Below are 26,928 nucleotides of genomic sequence, written 5' to 3' on the forward strand. Positions count from 1 at the left end.
ACTACTCGGGAGGAATCCATGCAGAAGAACGGAGAATTCCACACAAAAGAAGAAGGTGTACACTGCAAATAAATGAAATTTGGAGAACCTAAAATTGGAACAGCACTGAATCAGGTTACTTCCAATTTGTTGTTCCGTTGTCTCCCATTAGCTTCTTACTGAAAGCCTCATACTATACATTTCAAAAATAGTCATCTTTAGGGGTGCATGAGTGGCTCAGTCAATTAAGCATCCAACTCTTGATATCAGCTCAGGTCATGATCTCAGAGTCGTGAGATCCAGCCCACATCAGGCTCCCCATGAAGCAGGGAGTCTGCTTGAGATTCTCTCTCTCCCTCTCCCACTGCTACCTCCCCAAAGAAAAAAGTGATCTTTAGATACTTAATCTTAAGATTTCCCTAGACACTGATTACTAAAAGTTTTTTTTATTATTATAACCCCTTCAACTATGTTGAGATAATGGTAATAATAATAATTATTGGCACTACTATCCAGGAGTCAGTCATCTATTTCTTTGGCTTTGAATGTCAATATCAAGAATTCAATAAAAGCCAGATATGTCACCAGAAGCCACTGTTGCATAAGTTATGGGAAGGAAAGGAAAGGAGAGGAGAGGAGAGGAGAGGAGAGGAGAGGAGAGGAGAGGAGAGGAGTAGGGAAATACACAGAAAGAAGAGAGAAAGTGAGGCAAGGAGCACAGAATCATGGTGTCAGGAAATAGCATGTCATTGCAGAACGCTGGGGGCTTTGGGGCCAAGCAGATCTAGGCTCAAGTCCCAGCTCAGAAACTGCACAAGATCTGGGTTATTCAGCAAATGATCTAACCTGTCTGAGCATCAGCCTCTTCCTGGGTGAGAAATAATACCCATCTCATGGAGGTATTGTGAATAATGAAGAAGTAAAAGCAACAGGTTTGATCAGTACAGCTTCCAGCCTGGAAAGGCACACTAGACGTCACCGGTGAGGCTCCCCACCGTGTGTAGGCACTCAGATGTCCTGCACTCTATCAGAGGAAAGGCCCCTGAGAAAGAATGGCCTTGTTTTTCTCTGCTATACTTATTTGAAATGTATTCTTAAAATTAAGTCGATTTTTCCTTCACCCTAACTTCAAAATAAGCCTCTTAAAAGGTGGGACTGGGACTGCGCACAATGTGCCAGAGGGTCCGCATCCCCCCTGTTCTGGAAGCTCTGGTCCATGTCCTGGGGAACCCTACGCAGTGGTGCATAATCAGCTCAGCTCCTGAGCATTTCCTGACCCTGAAAGCTCGCAGGCTGTCGTCTCTCCCCCATCCTATAAGTGTGTAGTTGATTTGTATAATTTTGTTTTCTACTCACAAAAGTCATCAAGGCGGCACAGTTTAAAAACAGAGAAAAAGAAAAAGAAAAGCCTAAAATTTCACTTTCGGTATTAACATTTTGGTATATGTCCATCTGCTATTTTTCTTCCATGCACGAATATTTATTTTTCACTGCGGTACGATGGTGTCGTGCTACCAACACCATTTGATAGCCTTGTTACTCTGTTCAGTTAACTAGAAGATGGAGATACTACAGCTCAGGGGTTCATCACCCTCCAGGATGAAGTGACAGAGAATGATTGAAAGGGAAGTGAAGGAATTAGACACCCCCTACATAATCAAGTCTGTTTATACGGATGGGTTAATTTGGGGATTCAGTCTTCCAACTATGAATCTTGACTACAATTTGTAATCTTAAGAGTGCTTTTGGAGCTGAGAAAATTCTGGGAGTTTTTTAGGTTTACCTAGCGAAATAGTCATTAATGTCAAAGAGGCATAATCTTACATTCATCTCTAAGGTTCACACAAAAAAATCAAAAAAGGCTGTCATATTCTCTACTGAAATTCAGAGATACTAAGTATCTATAATATACCTACAAATACTTGACTAATACCTCCATCCATAAAAGGAAATTAGGTTAGTTTTGTAATCCTGGAGGTTGTCATTGTGCCTTGGCTGTTTATTCACAATAAGACAAGGCAATGTGGATAATCAGGCCCAAGAAGGTGACCCAAGTACTGGGTGTGACGGGCCTTTGGGAGCGTCTGGCTCTCAGAAGAGGTTCAGCAGGGCAGGGGAGGTGTGGTGTCCAAAACACCCAACGTCTCTAATCCTCGTTCAGACAAAGCAACTGAGCACTTTGGGAAAAAGGACTGTGTTAGAATCATCTCTGTGTTCCCATGGCCTTTCTTAGAGACTAGCATGTCATAATAAGCCCAACTGGGAGTTACTGTGTGTCTTTTCTATTCCCTGCTCTGCTCCAGATAACTTACCTGTGTAATTTCATTCAGCTCTCACAAAATCCTGATGAGACGGGAATTGCTAACCACATGGTAGAGATAGGGATTAAAGCCCATGGAGGCAATTAATCTATGGCCATGTAGCCAGTAAGTACAGAACAAAGATCCATTCAGTCATTCATTCCAACATTTATTGAGCACCTACCATATACCAAGAACTATCCAGGCGCTGGGGATAGAGCCCTGCTTTCATGAAGATTACATTCTGGGAGTCAAGAAAAGGGAAATAAACAAGGGAAGCAAATAAATACACACAGTATTCTTGAGGGTATTTATTAAGTGCTAGGAAGACAAAAAAAACCCACCATATTGATGAGGACTGAGAGGTGGTGGCGAAGAGGGCTGATTTAGACAGGGTAGTCAGGAAGGTTTCTTGCTAGAGGTTACATTTAAACTGAAACCTGCATGAAGTGAAAAATCCAGAAATGTGAAGATCTAAGGGAAGAGAGCAGGCAAGTTCAAAGGCCTTGAGGCAAGAACAAGTCCGACTTGTTGAAGAACAGAAGTAGGCTGCGGCCACATTATGTTGATCTTTGCAAGCCATGGAAGAGAGTTGAGATTTTATTCTAAGTGTGATGTAAAGCCTTTAGAAGATTTGAAGCAAGAGAGAGAGATGATCTGACTTCTATTTTTTAGAGATAAAAATCTCCGTCATTCTTATCCTGCTCTTCACCCTAAGGCAATAATGTGTTTCAAAGAGTTGGTGTCCAATTATCATAGAATAAAGGAATTACAGTGACATAGGTCAAAAAGCTTCTGCACAGCCAAGGAAACAGTCAAAAAAACTAAGAGGCGGCCCACGGAATGGGAGAATATATTTGCAAATGATGCTACAGATAAAAGACTGGTTGGTATCCAAGATCTACAAAGAACTTCTCAAATTCAATACGCAAGAAACAAATAAACAAATCATAAAATGGGCAGAAGATATGAACAGACACTTTTCCAATGATGACATACAAATGGCTAACAGACACATGAAAAAATGTTCAGAATCATTAGCCATCAGGGAAATTCAAATCAAAACCACACTGAGATACCACCTTACACCAGTTAGAATGGCAAAGATTGGCAAGGCAAGAAACAACAATTGTTGGAGAAGATGTGGAGAAAGGGGATCCCTCCTACATTGTTGGTGGGAATGCAAGTTGGTACAGCCACTCTGGAAAACAGTGTGGAGTTCCCTTAAAAAGTTAAAAATTGAGCTACCCTATGATCCAGCCATTGCACTACTGGGTATTTACCCCAAAGATACAGACGTAGTGAAGAGAAGGGCCATATGCACCCCAATGTTCATAGCAGCATTGCCCACAATAGCTAAATCGTGGAAGGAGCCAAGATGCCCTTCAACAGATGACTGGATTAAGAAGTTGTGGTCCATATATACAATGGAATATTACTCAGCTATCAGAAAGAACGAGTTCTCAACATTTGCTGCAACATGGACGGCACTGGAGGAGATAATGCTAAGTGAAATAAGTCAAGCAGAGAAAGACAATTATCATACGATTTCTCTCATCTATGGAACATAAGAACTAGGAAGATCGGTAGGGGAAGGAAGGGATAAAGAAAGGGGGGTAATCAGAAGGGGGAATGAAGCATGAGAGACTATGGACTCTGAGAAACAAACTGAGGGCTTCAGAGGGGAGGGGGGTGGGGGAATGGGATAGACTGGTGATGGGTAGTAAGGAGGGCACGTATTGCATGGTGCACTGGGTGTTACACGCAACTGATGAATCATGGAACTTTACATCAGAAACCAGGGATGTACTGTATGGTGACTAACATAATATAATAAAAAAATAAAAAAAAAAAAAAAGCAGGAATGATCCCACTGGGGGGAGAAGAGTATGAGAATCCAAAACAGATGTAGTCCATAAAAGTAGTCTGCATCTGAATGTGGACCACGCGGAGGTTTCTTGGTCCCACCCATCATGCAAGGATGCAGACCCTAGAGACATCAATGGACAAAAGCAAGCCAGCAGCCAGTTCTCGGATGGGCAAGGTTCTCAGAACAGGACCAAAGGGAATGTGGCTAACTCAGAAGCCCAGGATGTATGGGTACTGAAAGGAGACAAAGCCAGTTAAGGAGGCGTCAGGATGGGGAACTTGGAGAGCAAAAAAGTGCAACTCAGGGACTGACAGGGAGCACCACGACCAGTGCTTCCCATTCTCCTGGTAGGATCGACTTCCGGAGAATGGTGTGTAGAGCTTGGAGACTGACCGTCACATTCTGTCTCGTGTGGGTGGTGCTGCATCTCTGGGTGACATGAGGGTGGATTCCACTCTGGGGAAATGAGAAAAGACAAGGCAAAGGAAATTGAAAAGGAAGGGCGCTCCAAGTTGAGCATGTTTTTTTTTCTTAATTAACCTTCTCTGGTTCTTATTAGTCATCTCCTTTATTTTGTCAAGGCATACATTATGTTGACTTAATAGCCCGTCCTGAAATTTTGCAGGATTATTGAGGTCACAACTGCAGGCAAATTGAGTCGTGTGTACTCTGCAAACTTCAGGTAATTTTCATAAATCGAAGGAACCTCTTACTCTCTCTTCTTGTTTTTTTTCTGCTCTAGTCTCCCTTCTCTTTTCTTTGTCCCTCTAACTCTCCCTTCCTTCATTTTTCTCTTTGCCCCTCCCTGCCTCCTTTCTCCTTTGTATTTTTGTATACGGATAGACAAAATAAAATTTAAGAAAAAAGTCTGCAAGGAATCAACATGAACTTGCACTTTCTGTGAGTTTATCTTTTGTATTTCTTTCAATATGAGAGCAACGTTTGTTCTTCTCCAGGCTTCAGGCACATTTCATATTATCCAAAATTTCTTAAAAAACAAACAAACAAAAAACTGAAAATAATTTCTCCTCAGTGGTTTATCGGTCATTTCTGCAAGTTCTTTCAATATTGGGATTTAATTCACTTAGACCTGAAAACATGAAATCATTTCTATCAGCCGGGGGTTCCTTCCCTGACTATTTTTTCCACGGACCTGTGTTTCAATTTCCCTTTATTAATAGTTCATTTGATGCTATTTAGTGTGAAGAGTGTTGCTGGACCGTGTGGGGCGGGGGGGGGGAAAGGCGGGAGCTGGGAGTTCTGCTTTCTGCCTGTCTGCTAACATTGCACCATCTGCCCCAGGCAACTGGCCTAGTCCTTCCCTGTTCTCTTCTGCGGAGTAAACAAATTTACTCAAAGAAAAAAAGATAAAAGGTAGGAGAGAACAAAGGTGTGCTACAAAGAGGTGGGGAGGGGGAATGGTGTGACACCCTTTGGCGCAGGGTCAGAGGCTGTTTACCCGCTCCCGTCAGGCCCCACAGCCACCTGCTCGCTTCCATATCTGCGGCAGCCTCTCTGCACTGCTCCCGCCAAAAGTCATTACGAGGAAACGGGGGTAATATTGCACAGTAGTTGGCTTTATCTGTGAATGCCATAACTGCCGCACAGAGAGATCAGTCTTAATCATCTTGCGCTTTCAAAACCTAGCTCAAACAGTTTCTTCACTTGGCAACCTTCACCATACAGCACCCCCACCCCACTCCACCCCACCCCAGCCTGTGTACACGTCCACAAAACTCACAGCCTTCTCTGGGCTGCATCTGGACCTTGTACATGTCTCTGCTATGAGTCCCATCACATTAGAACATCCTATTCTTATGTCTGTCTCGGAGTTGATTAGGATTAGTGTATTACTTCGCTAGGGTTGTCATAACAAATTACTACAAACTGAGTGGCTTAACCACAGAAACTTATTGTCTCATAGCTCTTGAAGCTACAAGCCTGAGATCAAGGTGTCAGCAAGGTTGATGCCTTCTGAAGGCTGTGAGAAAGAATCTGTTCCATGCCCTTCTCCTAGCTTCTGCTAGCTTGCTGGCAATCTGTTGAGGTACCCTGTTTGTACCCCCATCTCCACCTTCACATTCCTGTGCCCTTCTCCCTGTGTGGAGGCCTGTCTTTGTATGGCATTCTTTTTATAAGGACACCAGTCAGTGGGGTTGGGGCCCATCCTACCCTAGTTATGATGTCATCTTAACTAATTACATGTGCAATGAACCCTCCAAATAGGGTACTGAAGGTTAGGATTTCAACATATGAATTTGGGGGGAGCATAGTTCAAATCATAACAATCCGTTTCCATGCTTTATTCATCTTTGCATACCTGATACCTAGCACAGTGCCAGGTCTTGGCCAGGTCCAAGGCCTTCCCTAATATATGTTTAATTGGCTTAAATATCTCACCCACTTTTGTTTTATTTTAAGATTTTATTTATTTATTTGAGAAAGAGACAGAGAGAGTGACAGAGATAGCAAGGGAGAGCATGAGCAGGGAGGAGAGGGAGAAGGAGACCTCCCACTGAGCAGGGAGCTGACGCTGGGCTCCATCCCAGGACCCTGGGATCATGACCCGAGCCAAAGGCAGGTGCTTAACTGACTGAGCCCCCCAGGCGCCCCGCTCTGGCACTTTTGTTGTAGATGTTGGCCACATTGAACATGGGATCGACTTTTTTTTCTGAAAGGTAAAACCATCAGGAAGCCAGAAAATCTCTGATAAGAGAATGGGTTCCTCTGATCTCCAGAGACATCGACGTAATCATCCGAGGCTTGGATAATAACATTCCCCTCAGTCCTCATGTAGGGGGCACTTCATGTGACCATGTACCTTTAGCCCTTTATTTGGCACACAGAGCTGACCAACCCTCTGCCTGGCTCCCATGATCTAACACATAAAGAATGAGGCTTTTGAAACCTGCAGACCACATTCATTCTGCAGATACCTGCAAAGACAGATCCCCACTCCTCCTTCATTTCACCTTGTCTTCTATTAGAATCCAAAAATGATGAGATCAGAGATGAACAGGGCACACGGCTCTCTTAAAGAGAAATGCCTGATGGGGAAATAAAACGGTCTGGTGGGGAAATAGAATGGGACAAATCTAACAGTGTGAGACCAGAGTGTAGTGGGAAGTCAGAGGCCATGAAGATTAGGAGGGATCTTCAAAGGAGAGTAACAGTGAGCCAGGTGAGGAGATGGACGAAGGTCTTTCCAGTCAGGGAGCATCGCTTTACAAAATCCCAGAGGTCAGAGGACAGCAAGGACTACCACAGGGCTGTCAGGTGCCCGTCCTAGGAGGCTGGGGTCAGGGATCAGAGCATCAGGCAAGCCACGTTAAGCAGGCAATACTGAAGGGTTTTAGGCACCGGACTAGCACTACTAGATTTGCAATTTGGAAAGATCACTGAACACAAGGATTGACTAGAGGAGGCCTGTGGGAATCCAAGAATATAGGCTGGGAACCCATGACATCTTCCGAAAGAGAACCAGCCACAGGGACGTGAATTAAAGGTGGACCGTGGTGGGCAGAGAGCAACAGGAAGAGGTTGTGGACACTTCCTGTGTCCACCCAGATCCCCAGTCACCCTTGGTAACACTTCCTGGGTACCCCCTCTTGCTGTACATGGGCTTGGATGCCCACATCCTCCCCTCCCCACCTGTGCTTCTCCTTTAGAGACACTGCTTGGCCACTGGAGGGGTTGCTTACAGGCATCAAGAGCTCAAAGTGACTACAAATTTAGCCTCCATCCCCCCCCCCACCATGACTGCCACCAACCCTTCAAATCCCACAGTCCTCAGCCAGTGACTATAAAATATAAAACATAAAAGCCTAGTTGCTTTGATTCTGCTTGGGACAAATTCCAAGGCATAAGTTACACTTCAAAATTCTCCCTGGCACCAGCTGAACCCATGCCCTTCCCTGTCTTTACTTCCCTTATGCCCCTACCTGCTTCTCCTGGAAGAACCTCCGTAATGAATCACTCACCCAGGAATCTTTCCCCCGAGATGGCCTTCTGGTGAACTTGTCCTAACACAGAAGATTTGAAAGCTATCAAAAAAACACGTAAAGTACAGAGCTCAGCAAGTGGATAGAGGTAGGAAACTCTGATATGAACTAGAAGAAAAACATGCAGTGAAACACAAACTTATGTTTACAAACATGTATTTGGGGATGAAAAGGACAAATGCTATTGAGGTAGAAAGTTAATTTCACACGTCTAATTTTTATTCTTCCATGAACTCTCTGGGGGGAGAAAATAAAGGCTTTTGATCATTAAACTGCTTGGGCTTTGTTACTCCAAATTTAGGGCACCGAATAGGGCGCCATGGAAATCCATATGTCTTTAGTAGGCTTTAAGCGTAATTACCTGTGCATCCAGAAGGGGAGAACGTGCCAGCTGCCCGCCGGCCCCATGGTGTTGTCCCTCCTTGCCCCACTGCTCACTGTCCCTCCTCCTCTTCTCATGTTCCTCGTGTCCCGGGAGTTGGCTCTGCACAGCGTTCAGCACTGACTGTTCCCGTTCTGGCTCCCCTTGCCCTGTTTTTAATTCTGAGCAATGTACTTTCTCTTTTTTTGTTTGTTTGGTTTGTTTTTTTAATTTGTGAACGAATGAAGGTGGAACATGTGCTACCTTCTATGAAGTCTGAGCTCCTGAGGTCTGACGCCGCAGCCCTAGAAGGGCTTCTGTGGGATCGTGCGTAAGCTTCATAGTCTGTAAATGTATCTGAAGCCTAAGTGAAGTTCGCTATTGCAGTCAAACAAAAGTTACAGCAGACTCCATCTGATATAAATGTAATGACAAGGATAATAAGTAGTATGTTGCCAGGTGTTAATAAACCAGAAGCAGCTCCCATAAATGTCTCTTAATATCTAATTTTTACATAGGCAAAGTAAATAGGTTGTTTTTAAGCTTCTTTTAGAGAGGCTGTAACCAGGATTCAGGTGAATCAACAGCCTTCCAGTCACATACATGATTTAAACAACACAGTTCCCAGATTTTACCCTCCAGTTATCATTACCCAGCTACAGTTGAGAGCCTGCCCTATGTCAAATGCCGTGCAAGGTGCTAAAAACACAAGGAAAATGGCAGCATGGTGTCCATCATCAAGCAACCTGGGTTCTCTAATTTTCACTCCCAGCCCCCAACATCTAGGACTGACATTTCTTGGGTTCTGCTCCTACCCTTCTGTCTCCCCAGTTCTCTCATTACAAGACTATTCCCTCCCTCAGAACAGTCCCGGTCCACTGCCTCCTTGGTGTCTGTCCACAAACTCCACCCTAAGGCCTCAAGTCTATGGAAACTCCATCCATTAGTTCGTGGCTTCTCTGCTAAGCCAAGTGAGTGTCTGCGGGATTGTTACTCTGTTAGTCTCGGGATGGAGTGGGCACACAAAAAAAGACAAGGCACAGTGAAAAAGGGTTCAGATCCTTAGAGGTGAGAAGTACAGGGTGAGAGGTGGCAGGGCTATGAGAATAGCGAAGAGTAAGGATGGGAAAGTAAAAGGTCAGGTGGTCACATAGATGCAAGCTTTGCCAAGTTCCCCCTGGAACCCAGGAGCTGTCCTCACTGGCCAAGGTTAACAGGACTCTTCTGAGGAGAACTGAAAGGAATCGAAAAGTGAGTGCCGGGTTGATAGAACAGTAACAGTAGTGTGTATTCAGGGCTTGCTATGAGCCAGAGACCTAGCCAAACCCTAAATTCGTTATCTGTTTAATTCTCACAGCCACACTCTGAAGGCGTTACTACTGCCATTTTGCAGATGGGAAAACTGAGACTAAAAACCATGCCCTGAATCCAACGGGTAGTGAGTGGCAAAACAAGGCTTTGAAACCAGCTTTTCCTAAATTCAAGGCAAAATTCCTAACTGTTTCACTTGACTGCCTTCATAAAAGACACCCAGGTCTGCTCGTCCTGCTTGAACTTATATCAAACTACAGCACGAATGTTGACACAAAGAAATGGCGTCCCTTTTCTTATTGTTGGCTTTCTGGTCCCAAAATAAAATTAAGGAAGAAATATTTCTTAAATAAAAGGGAGTTTGAGAGAAGTAACGCATCAGTGTTAATAAGATTTGATCAAAATATAAATGGCAAGATGAGAGGTACTGAGATCAGGAAGGACACCATCTCTAGTGAAAAGGACTCAGAAAGCAGAGATTGGCGATGTCAAGCTACATGTCACTGAGCTGGTTCTTTGGCCAAGCCTGGTCATATTTCTATGCAGCCAAACACAGGCAAACAGAGGCTGCATCCAGAGGTTCTTCATGCTTCCCTGGGCCCCGGGACCGCAGACTCTGGTGCGGGCCCCTGCTGAGGAGCTTGCTGTGACTCTGGAGGCAGACAGGGAGAGCTCCACTCAGCTTTAGGGGTGAGGGGAGGCATCCCATGAAGAGAAAACACCACCGTTTCTCCTTGTGTCCCCATGTTAACACCCGTTCCAGCAGAGGCACTACAAGGACGAATAAGCCTGAGACCTAAACTTTTAATACTTGTCCCCCAAGTTCATTATCCTTCTGCTGAGAGGGAAGGATAGTGACTTGGGCTTCACCTATACCCATCCTTCTGGGACAGAGAGACTGAGAAAATTGCACTCAGTTAAGTAACTAATTCGGAGATATAGATATATTCAAAATTTCAAATACCATTTTTGGTTGAGCACGTGTGCCGCAAAGTCATTCATCATCCTGGTGAATTGACTGGGACCCAGAGCATTGCCAGGAACCCAGCCAGCACCGATGTATGAATTGTCAGCACATCTCCTGCAGGGACAGTTCACATTTACCAAGTTCACAGGATAGATATATAAACCTGAAAGCAATTTATTAATTATGTGGAATGAGCAATGGCCATCGCAGGGACTGAAAGTCTTCAAGTCCACACGGCTGGGACATCTCCTGTGGTGGGCACACCTCTGTGGAAAACCAAATCACACTGCAAAGTTTGCCTGGGGCCCTGGGAAGCCAAATGCAGAGAGTTAAGGAAGGAAATACTTAATGGCATCAGGCTGAGATGGCCAGACGCAACCATCTCTCAGAACAGAGGCCCGTTAGCTCGGATTCCCTCTCCCTAGAGGCCTGGTACTTGGGTGTGTCGACAGGCACTGGCCAGTCAGCATCCAAGACTTTTTTTTTAATGTGTTCATGGCTAACCAACATTTTTGTCTTCTTCTTTTAAAATAATACATTATATCTGTTATCAATCAAATCGTATAGGCCTAGGAGCCATTCTGTCTTTTTTAAAGTTACTTCCATTCTTAGTTGTTCTCATTTGTTTCTTTTAGAAGTAAATTCTCTGACAATCTTACATTCCCCTTAGAGAAAGCCTTTCCGAGCTCATAGAAAAAGTTTTACGTAAACCCCTACACATGGACAACAGTATGCCTTTTAATATTTTTGGCGAACAGAAAGAGGATGAGAGGCAGAATAGTAAGACCAAATAACTTTCCCTAGGACACCAAGAATTCAATCCTGGCAGACTATATCTATATTGTATAGCACATTAATTCATTCATTCCACAAGCATTTAGTGAGAACCTACCATTGGCTGGCCATGTTCTAGAAATAGGGCAACAGTAATGAACCAGACTGACAAAGTGGCCACCTCCACGGGCCTTCAATTCAAGTGAGAGGCAGGGAGACAGACCACAAACAAAATAGAAAATAAAAGAAAATAGCAGGCAGTAGCCAATGTTCTGATAAAAATAAAACGTGTCTTACACGGTGACTGGGCCACGTGGTCAGAAAAGCTCACGAGGTAATGACATATAAACTAAGACCTACATAACAAGAAGGAAACAGCTACATGTCAGTCTGGGAGAAGAGCTTTCCACACATCAGGTACATCTGGTTCAAGGCACACATCTGTCTTTATGCTAAACATCTCTCATTAATGGGACTTTCACAAAAAAATTCTGTAGGCAGCAATTGCATTGCAGATATTCTCTGGAACACTGAGAAGAGAGAGCCTAAATGTCAGATGCTTTTTGGTTCCAGGATACCAGCCGTGAAACTTCTAACTGTTGAGACAGAACAATTTTCTCTTTATTCACCCAACTATTCTACACATGGTAGATGATAAAGACGAGAAAAGAGACCTGTACCCGATTTGGCTGCTTTCCTGCAGCTCAAGCTCTGCTTCCCCAACCAAGAGCCTTAAAAACCTGGCAAGATGCCAACACTGTTCCGAAGCCTGTATGCGATACTGATACAAAGTAGCGATATGGACCATCGGCGCTCTCATCTAAGCACTGAATTTTCTGAGCAAGGAGAGACTTCCTTGGTTAGATGTGAATCATCTTCATGACCTCTCTCTCCCTGTGATGGCACCGAAAAGACAGCAAACGCTACCAGCTTGGGGCGCCATCCTCTTGACAGGCAGTCTTACTTCAGCTTCTTGCTCCTGATTTACAATAACTGAGGTCGTGTTTCGTTCTTGTTTTTCACGTAGGGTTGTAGCGGCCAAGAAAGAAAACAGACACTAGGAAGAAAACGTAGCTACATTTTTAGTGCCCTGACTTTTTTATGGCAATGATATTTAGTGCTGGGCTGAAAGCAGCCCTCGTGAGGGCACAGGGAGTGAGCATTTTGTCGTGGTCAGTCCACATGGTGACAATGTCTTAGCTTGTGGTTTGTGGGTTTCCTTTGGCATATTCTGTCCCTCTAGATACTTTGCTGTTGTTTCCTAATTTAAAACTCACCATTTTAAAATGCTCTATGTTTTCCTACTTAATGTAGGAAAAGACCCAAAATATTCTAGTTTAATAGCAATTTGTTCTCAAAACATGCAAACTCGTGGTTTAGGAGCGCACTTCACAGACATCCACATTGTGTCACTTATAGTCAGATTTTAGCACAATATTCCCCAAATACATTCCTGTTGCATTTGTGTGATGGAATTCACCTTACCCAAACATCTCCAAGTATCTCCATAAGTGATACTCCGAAGGGAATTAGCCATCACCATCAGAATGAGAAAACATTATAAAACCAGATACAGACCATAGATTTCCAAGTCTTTCCCTACACTCACCCTTTACTCTTACGTAACAAGATATAACTTTGTTTACTTCAGCTGTAGCGAACTGAAATTTTACTGGGACTACACTTGCATTTCCTTCCGTTACATAAACCATCCTTCTCTACTTGTGTGCCTCTCTGACTTCTCCTTTAACAGCTAGGACTGTGGTAAGCAGTGGCAGAGTGTTTCTAAACCGCCTCTGGAGTGCTTAGGGCCGGACTTTCTATAAGAAGTAACAATGGTTTGAATATTCTTTCCCAAGAACTGCAGAGGAAGTTCCTAAAACTTCTTGCAAAACATCGTCACCTCAGTCAAATAACTCAATTATATATTTAGTAATTAAATAAAAGTGGTTAAACCTAAAAATCTGCAAACAAATATCCTCAGTTGGTCTTTATCTGAATCTTCAACAACTAAGTTGTTTTATAAAAGATCCAGATTTTCTGCACAAGGCACAGATGCAAAGATTTCAATATTAGAGAATTTTGAAAGCCACGACAGAATTGTTAATGAAATGTATAAAATTTATATCCAACTTAGATATGTAGACATCAATTTAGAGTATCGATATAGCTTTGATATCTCCTCCTGAGAAATTTTAAAACTATTTGCGAATATCCATTTACTTTCCTTTGCTTCGAGTGATTTACTAAGACCTTGGGCAAGTCAATTTCCTTCTGAATACCTCAGCTTATTTCCATTTGTGAAACAGAATGGAAACAGCTCTAAACAGATCTGTCCATCAAGTTCTGAAATTGCTTCAAATGGAGTTACGTAAGAAGGAAGAGTCTCTGTTGTTGTTTTTATTGAGTGATCCCAGAAAAGCACTTTCGATGACCACAGTACAATCTCTTATCAGACACTGCAAGATATTGCCAACATGACTGGGTGTTGAACTCCAGTTTGGGTGGGTCTATCTCCTTAGCTCCTAGTTTATTAGCACATTACTTAGAGAAGCCCATCAACTCTTTCAAAGGGAGTGATACATTAAATGGAAATTAAGTAACCCATGTGACTAAGTGGAACACCTCACTGAATAAGAAAAACACTACGCACCCTGAGCCTGATTCTGTTCTTGCCTTTGATCCCAACTGCCTGCTGTGGTTCCTGACGGAGCTCTACTCTGTATCTCAAGTATCTGGCTCTGCCTCCCAGAATCCTTCAAAATGCCTACATGTGTGAAGCCTCTTTACCTACCCAGCCCTCCCATGACGCTGCCTTTTGGAGTTCACGCTCCCCTACCCAGAAACTTGACAAACAACTCAAATTCTGGATCAAAAGTTTTAATTTTTTTTTTTTAATTTGACTGATGAAGTTTATTCCAATTAATACAGTTCAATACATTATTGTACTCTTAGGATATATGTATTTCCTGCATATTAACAAATACTGAAAGGGCATCTACCATATGCTAAGCACATACAGTAAGTTTCTCTCCCTAGTCTGTATCCATGTAACATTTTCTATCTTTCGAGCGGGGTTTATCTTACTCTGTCTTTTCCATTCAGTATTAAAGTAGGCAGAATGCCGAAATGACCCACAATGACCCACACTCTCATAAAATCTCTTCCCCTTGAGTGTGGGTAGGACCTGTGACTATGGTGGGATACCCTTCCCATGCTTAGGTCATATTCTATGTCACAGTTGACCTTATCTGACCTCCTCAGTGAGACCATAAAAGGGACAGGTGAAAGCGATTTGAAATGTGAGAGGGATTTGACCCAAGGGGGGATTCTCTGATGCTGGCTTTGAAGATGGAGAGGGGCTCATGGCAAAGACCTGAGAGTGGCCTCTAATTGCTGAGAACCATCCCTGGCAGCCAGGAAGAAAATAGGGACTCCGTCCTACAACTGCCTGGAACTGAGTGAGCTTGGAAGAAGGCTCCAAGCCCCCAGATAAGAACTCAGTTCAGCCAACACCTGGAGTATGAGACCCTGACACAGAGAACACGGTTGAACCACATGACTGCTAAATACAGAACTGTGAGTTGATAAATGGCTGTTGTTTTAAGCTGCCAAGGTCCTGGGTAATTTGTTACACAACAATAGAAAATTAATATAAGTGCCATATCCCATAACCAGACTGTAAACCATTTTAAACCAAGCTTTTGTATATATCTATATATCCCCTAGATACCTTTCGGAAATAAATGCTCTAGGTTGACAGTGAGAACCACTTCCTACGTTTTTTAACTGGCTTATATAGAGAGCACTTAAAAGTCCTACTAGTATAGAATCATTGCTTTTAGACCTAGATTCTTGTTCTGGTTTCAGAGAGACATGGATCAACTTTTTCAAGAATAAAAGAAAAGGTCTTTAGTGTTTCCAAGTCCTGCAATAAAAAAAACAAAAACAAAAACAAAACAAAACAAAACAAAACAAAACAAAAAAAACACAAACAGGCAAAAGGCAAGGAATTGGAGGGCTTCTGAAACTTGTATTTCTTCCCCATGATTGTTTTGTTTCTCCTGCCGGTTTTGACATTATATAGGAGGAACACTCACAGAGTTTTCAAAGACTCAGGACTTAATTGGATGTAAGAGTTAGCCAGCTGGAAGTTAGCCAGGAACAAAGAGGGGGAAGAGCATTCCAAAGAAAAGGGATATTTTGTGAAATATCTGGAGAAAGAAAAATCAGACCTGTGCAAGAACTCTCAGCATTTCAGGATGACTCCAATCTAGAGTAGAAGGGGAGAGGGCAAGTTCTGGGGCACGAGAAATAAACAGGAACCAGAAGACTTTGACTTTTCCTTTGGCCCTAAGACCACCTTTTAGTGCTCTCCAAAGCCCAAATATGTGTCTACTCTGGTGTCAGGTAAGAGCTGATGAGCTTGAGTCTGCTCATGGGTGGGTGATCAGTGCAGGAGCTTCTTGGGGTTTTGGTGGCCTCATGAGAATGTCTTACTTGGGTCCAAACAGCACTGATCAAAATCCCAGAGAACCATTCCCAAGTGAAGCCCTACCATGAGTGCCTTCTATCTTGGCAAATGGCAAGAAATAAATAGGTTTAGATTCCCAAGATCTGCCAGAAGGTCAAGAGCAGTAATGGGTTTCAGGGTTCCCCAACCTTAGAAGAGTAGGAACATGGTAGCAACATGGAGAGCTTTCTTTGTGTCCAGCTAAATTACCTATCAGTTCTATTGGAAAAATATATCAGGAGACAGTCCATAGATTCAAGACAAGTTAATTTGTACTCACTCATTCCTTAGAAATTCTTCTAAATTAGCCCAGGATGGATTTACCTAGTTGTGTATAACAGTGTTAGCATTTCCATTTTTCCCAAGGAAAACCTACAATTTCACCGAAGAATAACTCTTATTTCTATGTTTACTTCAAGAGATGGTGATCTTTCTTACAAGTTGATATTTTCAAGGGCAATTAGACTGCTCTTATCCTTCACAGAAAGAAGCAGATTTTTTTTTCTGTGGTTTTGATTTCTAAATAAGGTTCTGCTCCTTGCTATCGCTAATGTGGAACAGGGCTGGGGAGGATGGGGTTAAGGTAAGTCAGGCACAAAGCAGGCAAGGGGGTGGAAGAAAAAGTAGCTCTCTCTCCAGAGAGGTCTTTGACATGGAAATGTGCCTCCTGAAGACAATGGGGAGGGGAGGAGCCCTGCTGGTTCAGGGGTTGAGGAAGATGAGCCCCCCAAAACAAACGCCATATACCTCCCTAAAACAAACAGTAAGAATGAAAGAATTCACTGTTGTGCTCCTCACAACCTCCTCAAAGGAGAGAGGAGGTGACAGGGCACTTGCTCTGCACCAAGCCCTTCGGAAAAGATACTGAGGCTACACTCTCAGATGACAGCATCTCGCACACAATTAGCACAGTGTAAAGCTTAGGTAAGTTGGATTTCTTACTTTTCACATTCAGATTGTGAATAAAGGGGGCCCTGAGAGGCGAAAAATAGACTTCTGTTATTTTATCAATGGTTAATCAGTGAAATTCTAGAAAGAGTTTCCCACACTTCGTTCCACCCCACTTAGGATTTTCTGGCTTTGACCAGCTCCTTGTCACTGTTGTTTAAATTATACTGTGGCCTGCTGTTTCTTCCCTTCTTCAGAAGGGGCCCAAATAATGTCAGTTGATGAGCAAACACGGGAACCTGCCTGAAATTTCCTCACCTTCTCTTGTGTAAGTGTAACTGTTACTTATGTTGTCGGTTTAAAAGTCAGCTTTTCAGAGAAAAATTTATCACAGCAAGTACACAGGCTGTTGGTCATGGAAAACCAAGGAGGGCCAAAGACTGGAAGCTGACTAACCCTGTGACATTACTGATGGAAAGTGGTTAGGATGGAACAGGACACATACTAAGGACAGATTCTTCTAGCACGCACCCTCCACACCCCTACTCAGCACTTCCACTGAAATCACAGGCACCCTTGCAGGGAATGGGATATTTCTCCAAGTGTTAGAAGTTCAGTCCATTTTCCCCTTCCTCCTGAAGGAATATTGGCAGGAAGATGGGAGAGGGGTAGTTTGTGCAGGAAGCTGATTGGCACATGGAAATCCGGGGTGGGGGAGAGAGGGGGGGCTCTCTTCAACTTCTCCTTTTCTGGATTGTTCAGTCACTTACATTCCAGGATCCTTCTTAGGGAAGGAGAAGATTGCTACTCCCTACTTTCTGTGCAAAAAAATGAAAAGACCACGGTAGAAGGCAAAAGGGAAATGAAGACTGCATTATTTCCCAGATCTCTTCACATTTATATAAACCAGATTCTAAGGGATATCTGGGGAGGCTCTACTCTAACCACTTAGCTGCTGTGGGTTTCGGGGTTAGTATCTTTCTTATTTTGAAACCTAAAAACGATTTTCATTGATAGAAAAAAATAAATACACGCACACACTTTTTTTATATGCAGCAAACCCCATATTTCCTCCCCAATAGAGGCGGCCAAGGTTAAACTTGGTTCAGCTTCCCAGTGTGCATGTGTGATGTGTATGGTTGATTCCATTTGGCTCACAAGTAGAGATCATACTGTACACAATATTTGTTACATGCCTTTGCACTTAACAGCATTTCATGAACAAATTTTCCTGCCAGTAAATATTCTTCTATATTTATTTTTAAAGGCTGCATGTGAATTAATCTCTTTCTGATGCTGGATAACTCCTCCTCACCAGAGTTGAGAGGAATGCATCAGCGGCATGTCTAGAATCCCGTAATTGCTTTGTCTCTGACATTGACTCACCTGAATCAAGAGTGCATTCAGGGTGAGCACTAAGGCAAGTCCCTGCTCCTTCAACCTCTTCCTCAGTCTGATGTGGGAAAGGAGGCAGCCAGGAGTCTGTTGCCAAGTGGGGCTCCCTGATATGGGAAGGCCAAAGGGTGCCCAGAGATGTGAACCATAAGAACTTCCCATACTCTTATTCTTCCCTTAGAGGTGCGTTGGGTTTTTTTGCCAACCCACTGACACTTAACCTATGATTCCTTTCCTAGGTCCTGAATTATTATTAAAGCCCAAAATAGATCAAGATAAACATTTTACAGTTAGAAGTTGACTGCAGATGTCTCTGTTATCATGACCTTCATATTTTCAGTGCGGTCTAGACCACAGATAAGTCCACTTCAGAATGCACAGGAAACAGTGAAGAAAAATTGCTTATCTCTCTGTATTTTCCTCTTTTCCTGGTCCTGAACAAGGAGAGCTGCTTCTCTGCCCACTGTTGTCAGCCTCAATTTGCCTTACGCCTTTTCCCCAAGGTCCCAAAGCAGCATACAGGGCAACCTGAGAAGGCCTTCTCCAGCTCCCCCCATAGCTCCTGAATGACATCTCCAGGACAGGAGCTCCCTCGTTCTGCAGCCATGATTTAGGCAGTGGAGGTAGGGCAGAGGGAGGAAAGGAAGGCAGGGCAGGGGTTGGTCAGACTATCATTCTAAACCTTAATTAACACATTCTTCCAACTTCAAAGAGGTTATGAAGGTTACATGGTTCTATCTTCAAAAGATCTTAGATTTTTAAGTTCTCATAGGTTGGGTGCAATGTAAGAAAGTATTAATTAATTAAATAATTAATTAATGACAGATAGAAGAAAATAGATGTTCAAACATTGATTACGACTAACTGACCGCATAACTCAACTGGCCCTATTACATTTCCAAGTTCCTTTTTAAAACTGATAGATCTCAGGGGCAACTTCATACATTATCTCAAAGTCTGAGACATAGTAGAAGAAATCAGTCACAAGAAATAAAATATAATAAATGCTGTGGTAACAGCTTGATTTCTTGCTTTGCTTACTAAATGACAGAATTACGTTCCATAGGCAAATAGCTGAAAATAACTCCAATATAAATAATGACATAATTATATAGTATAATAACTTTCAAATCCACTCCTTATTGTCTCTTCTTACCGCTGCCCTACTAATAATACATAACATTATTGAGTGCTTATGGTTTGCAAGACACAGATCTCAGGGTTTTACACATATAAATTCATTTAATCTTTACAACCCAATGAAATAGCTGCTATTTTGATCCTTGATTTATAGAGGAGGAAACTGAAGCATAGAGAAAGTAAGAAACTTCCCCCAAGGTCATGACTTGGAAGTCCAGGATTCTGAGTCACATCATGAAGCTTCCTGGGTGCTCTGCTGCACCTCTCACTAAGAATTGGCTCTTATTCCTCCTCCCCTTTCCTGATTGATCTCCCTGCCTCTGCTCTCTCTAGCCCACCATTACAGAGCTACCAAGGTAGTTATCCATATGCAAAATTACACCATGTTATCATGCCTGGCTAGAGCTCGTCAATGATTGCCTTTCTCCTACAGAACAAAGTCCAGCCTGCTTAGTGTAGACCCCAGCATGTTTCCTATTCTCACCTGAAATGTCCTTTCAGTGTCATTGTCTTTCCACCACTCACTGCATACATGTTCTCCACATTTTCTTATCTCTAAGATTTTACATAACATTCTCTTCCTCAATCTTTGTCACTATTTGGAATCCAGATGAAATTCTAGCTCCTCCATGAAGCCTCCCTCTATCTCAAAACAAGAAACAACTTCGCACTCCTCTAGGCCCTCACTATACTACATTCATTTCTTATGATCTTTTTTTTTTTCTTTTTTACAACCTTCATTATAACTCTTTAGGTGCTTATATGGATTACAGCTCCTAAAAATTAAAGACCTGGTCTGTGCAACTTTCAACTTAACCATCCCTTATAATGCCTTGTGCACAGTAGATGCTCAACAGATGTTCCTTGAATGGAAATTCCCTTAGATTCTGTATGGGACAAGAATATCCTGTTTGCCACTTGGGTCTGTTTTAGCCCACGGAGCAGGGTGGGAAAAGTTTGTTGCGGCCATGCAAGAAGGAAAATTCCCAAAGTTGAGAGGAGACCATGACTCAAAATATAATGTCACTGAGTTATCAGTTGTGGTCTTATATTTCTGCTGCGTGAGTAAGAAGGGGAAACTACTCTGCAGATGGCATGGCTTTTTTTCTTCCACCGCTGTTTACTCCTCTTCTGAATGGCCCCATCATGATTAAGCCTAACCGACCACTTACAAAAATGTCTCCCCATTCTATACAATGCATATTGGCTGTCGCGGAAAAAGCAAATTCAGTCATGGCCCCATCCCTCTGCTCCTTCTACCTGTCCAAAATTCTCTTTGCTCCCAAGAAGGCACTGTTTGCAAGGGTGACCAGTAGCATGTTATTAGAAGGAGATAGCACAGGTAACAAAACATTTAAAAAAGAAAAAAAAGAAGAAACAAAATATTAAAAATATTGGGCATGGGGAAGAAACAAAAATTGTAAGAAGTGATTTAAAAAGCAAAAATGAAAAAGCAATGGGGCACCATCTAAGGAAAAAAAGAAAACCCACTCCTCCTTTTTTTCCTTAAAATATTATTCTGTCCTTTGCTGAAACCTGGAGCACTCCATCTGCCTTTACTTCCCTAAACTACACTTTCTCAGATGTAGCAATAATAAACACGTATATCCCCAGGATACCTGGGTGGCTCAGTCAGTTAAGCATCTCACTCTTAATTTCAGCTCTCAGGATCTCAGGGTCATGAAATGGAGCCCCGCATCGGATTCCCCATTCAGCGCTAGTCTGCCTGAGATTATCTCGCTTTCCCTCTTCCCCTCCCCCTACTCGTGCTCATCCACCCACTCTCTCTAATAAATAAATAAATTAAAAATCTTAATAAAAACAAACCCTGATATCCCCAATATCCCAAAGAGTTGAAATGCTTGCCTCCAAATTACCAAACAGCTTCATAAAGACCCTTATCTCCCACTTAGATAAGTTCCTACATTTTATTGCTTGGTCATGGGTAAACTTTGCATTGATATTATACAGATTAATGGAAAAAATGACACTGCTTCCATTAAGACAATATAACTGGGTCTTACCTTTTCCCCACTCCCTCTTCACCAGCATAACATGTTCCTCTAATTTTGTCTCCTGTCAACCATCATAAACAGTAGCTACACATTATACAAATAAATTTTAGTTCAGTTGAATAACACTAAGATAGTCATCATAGATAAGATGTAGAAAATCTCAACAAAAATCTTCACATTTATGCAATCCTCCTGGCATAGGTTCAAAACATTAATGGTTCTTTCCAGCAATTCTTTTTCATCACTTTACTTTAACCCAGGGACTCTCTATGTCTTTGTTTCAGAGCCTGCAAACCAGTACATTCGCGTTCCACACCAAGAGTGCAGTATTTTCTTAAAATATTTGGCGTGCTCATGTCAGCTAGGTCTTTACTAGTTGAAGGTTTTTGTTAATATTCTTTTCTTTCCTTTTCTTTCTTCTTTATTTTCTTTTCTTCCTTCCTTTCCTTCTTCCCTTATTACAACCATCATATTTTCCCTCTACATCATCAACTTGATTGATCTTTCCTAAGGTCTATTCCTAGAAACCTGATTTTCTCCCTACTCTTTCTTCCAGACTTTGATTCTAGGTACCTCCTAAAATCTGTTAGTCCATTGCGACCTAGTGAGCCCTGGTTAAAATCTAACCAAGTGAAATTCAATTTAAAAAATAAATTAAAATTCAGCAACTAAAAAGAAAAAATATAAACAACTGCACAGACACAAGATGGGGGCATAGCTTACAGCTACATGCGTAAGGAATATGGGGAGATTTTACTACTTTGCACGCACTATGACAGGCCGCAGTGTGGGGAGCCTGATGGAAAGGAATGTGTTTTTATGCTACATTCATAGGAGCATCAAGACTAGATTAGAAGAGGGAAAGTTCTACTTTCCTCTGCATTTTTCCAAAATTACCTGTAATATTGTCTTCTGGTAAAGTTAATACATTTGAAGAGGTATAAAGGCAAACTAGAGAATTCCCAGTGCAGAGAGTAATGAGTAAGAAGTAACAGATAAATTGTTCTGACCCAGATGGAGTAACAGGGAGCAGATTTGCCATCCTGCCCAAAACAAAACCCAATAAACTAGATAAAATATATGACACAAATTTTTAAGACAATGGACCTCAGGTAACAAAGGACAGTGATTTTTGAGAGATGATAGGGGGGAAAAAGGTAAATTCTATCATTATTCCTGGTTACTGTCTTGAGAGCAATATCAGCTATTGGCTCAGGGTGAGGAAAGCCAGATGAAACTTGATGGACACCCTGAGTTGAGGATATAGGACTGAGAGTCAATGAGATCACAGTAGCTAGAGTTCACAGAACAACGTACTAGAGAGGAAAGTGATGAAAAGAAAGAAACTCCTGGACCTTCAGAAGATCCTCCTCAAGTACTGAGCAGACTACTAACCAGATTATACACGTGAGGAAACTACTTGATGTTGAGGAAAGAACCATTTGAAAGGATTAGAGCAAACAGTTTCCAGTGTTCATAGTTGGCTGGGAAAAGTGCCTGTTCCCATGAACCAGACTAGAAAATCTTAGAACTTATAGGGCATGGGTAAATTCAAAGGGTCCCAACTCAGTAATAGGGAATAAATAACCTCAGAGTAAATGTTACTCTGCTTCTGACTAACAGATCATAAAAGAAAGACCAAATAGATACAAACTGTTTCCACATTATTTAGCTGCATCCCAGAACAAAGCCCAAGAATATTTTTAGTAATATAAAATTATGCAGCACCCAGGAAAGTAAAATTCACAATGTCTGGCATTCAGTCAAAGATTACCAGATATGCAAAGAAGGAAAATAGGATAAAACAAGGGGGAAATGCCATTGAAACATTCCTAGAATTAATGACAGATGTTAGAATTAGCAGAAAAGGACACTGAAACAGTCATGATGAATGCATTCAACATGCTAAGAATTTATGTAAAGGCATAACAAACTTGAAGAAATGAGAACTATATAATGCCTTAGGTAAAAATACAATGAATGAGATTTGCAAACTTGTAGATGTAACAATAGAAACTTCCCATATGAGGCACAGAGAAAAAAAAATAATTAAAAAAAGAAAAGAAAAACAAAGTGTATAACAATATCACAAAGGTCAGGAGGAGTGAAATGGAAGTACACTATATTAAAGTCTTCATATTATTTATGAAATGGTAAAAATCACTTAAATGTAGACTGAAATAAGTTAAATCATATACAATAAATCATTAAGCAACAACTAAAATAACAAAGCAATTATAATAAGCCAACAAAGGAGATAAAATGAAATCATTAATAATATTGATACAAAAGAAGGCAAAAAAGAGGAGAAAGAAAGGGGAAAACTCCATTGAAAAATACTTAGAACTAATGGCAGATGTTAGAATTAGCAGAAAAGAACATTCCAATTAAAAAGTAAAGATTGTCAGATGTACCAAAAAAAAAAAAAAAATAGCTAATTATATGCTACCTATGAGAAACATCCTTTAAATATAAAGGCACAAATATGTTTTAAATAAAAGTATGGAAAAGGTTATAGTATGGTAACACTAACCAAAAAGAAAACTGAAGTGGTTATATTAATATAAGACAAAGTGGATATTAAATTAAAAAATATTAAATAAAAAATTTAATAATTAAATAAAAAAATATTTAAAAATGAGGATAAAAATCATCATTTCTTAATGGTTCATCCAGAGGACATAAAAGTGTTAATATTTATGCATTCAATAACAGAGCTTCAAAATATATGAAGTGAAATCTAATAGAACTGCAAGAAAAAAATGGAGAAATATAAATTATAGTTGAAGATTTAAATTTACTTCTCTCAGTTAGTATCCAAAATATAAAAGGAACTTATAAAACTAAACACTGAAAAATCAAATAATCCAATTAAAAATAGGCAGAAGACATGAACAGACATTTTTTTCCAAAAAAGACATACACAAGGCCAACAGACACATGAAAAGATGCTCAACATCACTCATCACCAGGGAAATACAAATCAAAACTGCAATGAGGTATCACCTCACACCTGTCAGAATGGCTAACATCAACAACACGAGAAACAACAGGTGTTGGTGAGGATGTGGGGAAAGGGGAACCTCTTACACTGTTGGTGGGAAAGCAAACTGGTGTAACCACTCTGGAAAACAGTATGGAAGTTACTGAAAAAGTTACAAATAGAACTACCCTATGATCCAGCAATTGCACTACGAGGTTATTTACCCAAAAAATACAAAAATACTAATTCAAAGGGATACATGCACCTTGATGTTTATAGCAGCATTATCTACGATACCCAAATTATGGAAACAGCCCAAGTGTCCATTACCTGATGAATGGATAAAGAAGATATAGTATATATGGAATACACACACACACACACACACACACACACACACACAGGAATATTACTCAGCCATAAAAAAGAATGAAATCTTATCATTTACAATGTGGACAGAGCTGGAGTATTATGCTAAGCAAAATAAGTCAGTCAGAGAAAGACAAATACCATGATTTCATCCATACATGGAATTTAAGAAACAAAACAAATGAGCAATGGGAAAAAAAAGAGAGAAGAGGAAAACCAAGAAACAGACTCTTAACTATAGAAAACAAACTGATGGTTACCAGAAAGGGGGGGGGATGGATGAAATAGGTGATGGAGATTAAAGAGGGTACCTATGATGAGCACTGGGTGTTGTATGGAAGTGTTGAATCAGTATATTGTACACCTGAAACTAATATTACACTGTATGTTAACTGGACTTCAAAACTTTTTTTAAAATTTTAAAATATACATAAATAAAATAAAAATAAATTTACTTCTCTCAATATTTGATAGAACAAATAGAGAGAAAATTATCTAGGACATGGGATACTTGAACAACACTATCGGTCAAATTTACCTAACTGACACCTATAGAACACTTCTCTCAACAGTAGTAGAATACACATTCTTTTTTTTTTTTTTTCCTTTTTTTTTTATTATTTTTTTTTTAATGATTTTTTATTATATTATGTTAGTCACCATACAGTACATCCCCGGTTTCCGATGTAAGGCTCGATGATTCATTAGTTGTGTATAACACCCAGTGCACCATGCAATACGTGCCCTCCTTACTACCCGTCACCAGCCTATCCCATTCCCCCACCCCCCTCCCCTCTGAGGCCCTCAGTTTGTTTCTCATAGTCCATAGTCTCTCATGTTTCATTCCCCCTTCTGATTACCCCCCCTTTCTTTATCCTTTTCTTCCCCTACCGATCATCCTAGTTCTTATGTTCCATAGATGAGAGAAATCATATGATAGTTGTCTTTCTCTGCTTGACTTATTTCACTTAGCATTATCTCCTCCAGTGCCGTCCATGTTGTAGCAAATGTTGAGAATTCGTTCTTTCTGATAGCTGAGTAATATTCCATTGTATATATGGACCACAGCTTCTTAATCCAGTCATCTGTTGAAGGGCATCTCAGCTCCTTCCACGATTTAGCTATTGTGGACATTGCTGCTATGAACATTGGGGTGCATATGGCCCTTCTCTTCACTACGTCTGTATCTTTGGGGTAAACACCCAGTAGTGCAATGGCTGGATCATAGGGTAGCTCAATTTTTAACTTTTTAAGGGAACTCCACACTGTTTTCCAGAGTGGCTGTACCAACTTGCATTACCACCAACAATGTAGGAGGGATCCCCTTTCTCCACATCCTCTCCAACAATTGTTGTTTCTTGCCTTGTCTATTTTTGCCATTCTAACTGGCGTAAGGTGGTATCTCAGTGTGGTTTTGATTTGAATTTCCTTGATGGCTAATGATTTTGAACATTTTTTCATGTGTCTGTTAGCCATTTGTATGTCTTCATTGGAAAAGTGTCTGTTCATATCTTCTGCCCGTTTTTTGATTTGTTTATTTGTTTCTTGTGTATTGAGTTTGAGAAGTTCTTTGTAGATCTTGGATACCAGTCCTTTATCTGTAGTGTCATTTGCAAATATATTCTCCCATTCTGTGGGCTACCTGAATACACATTCTTTTTAATTGCACAGGAAACATTTAACAAAGCAAACCATATCCTGGGCCATAAATTTAGTCTCAATAAATTTAAGAGGATTGGGGAATCTGGGTGGCACAGTTGGTTGAGCAACTGACTCTTGGTTTTGGCTCAGGTCATGATAAAGCCCCTCATCAGGCTCTGTGTTCAGCACAGAGTCTGCTTAAGTTTCTCTCCCCCCTCCTCCTGCCCCTCCCCCTCTCTAAAATAAATAAATAAATCTTTAAAAGCAAAACTTAAAGAGTAAATAAATAAATAAATAAATTTAAGAGGATTTAGGTCATACAAAATGTCTGCTCTGACTACAGAGGAATTAAATTAGAAATCAAAAACAGAGCTCTAGAAACTAAGTAACAAGCTTCTACATAACCCAAAGGGCAAAGAAG

Source organism: Ursus arctos, unplaced genomic scaffold (assembly GCF_023065955.2).
Source record: "Ursus arctos isolate Adak ecotype North America unplaced genomic scaffold, UrsArc2.0 scaffold_13, whole genome shotgun sequence".
NCBI classification, from domain to species: domain Eukaryota; kingdom Metazoa; phylum Chordata; class Mammalia; order Carnivora; family Ursidae; genus Ursus; species Ursus arctos.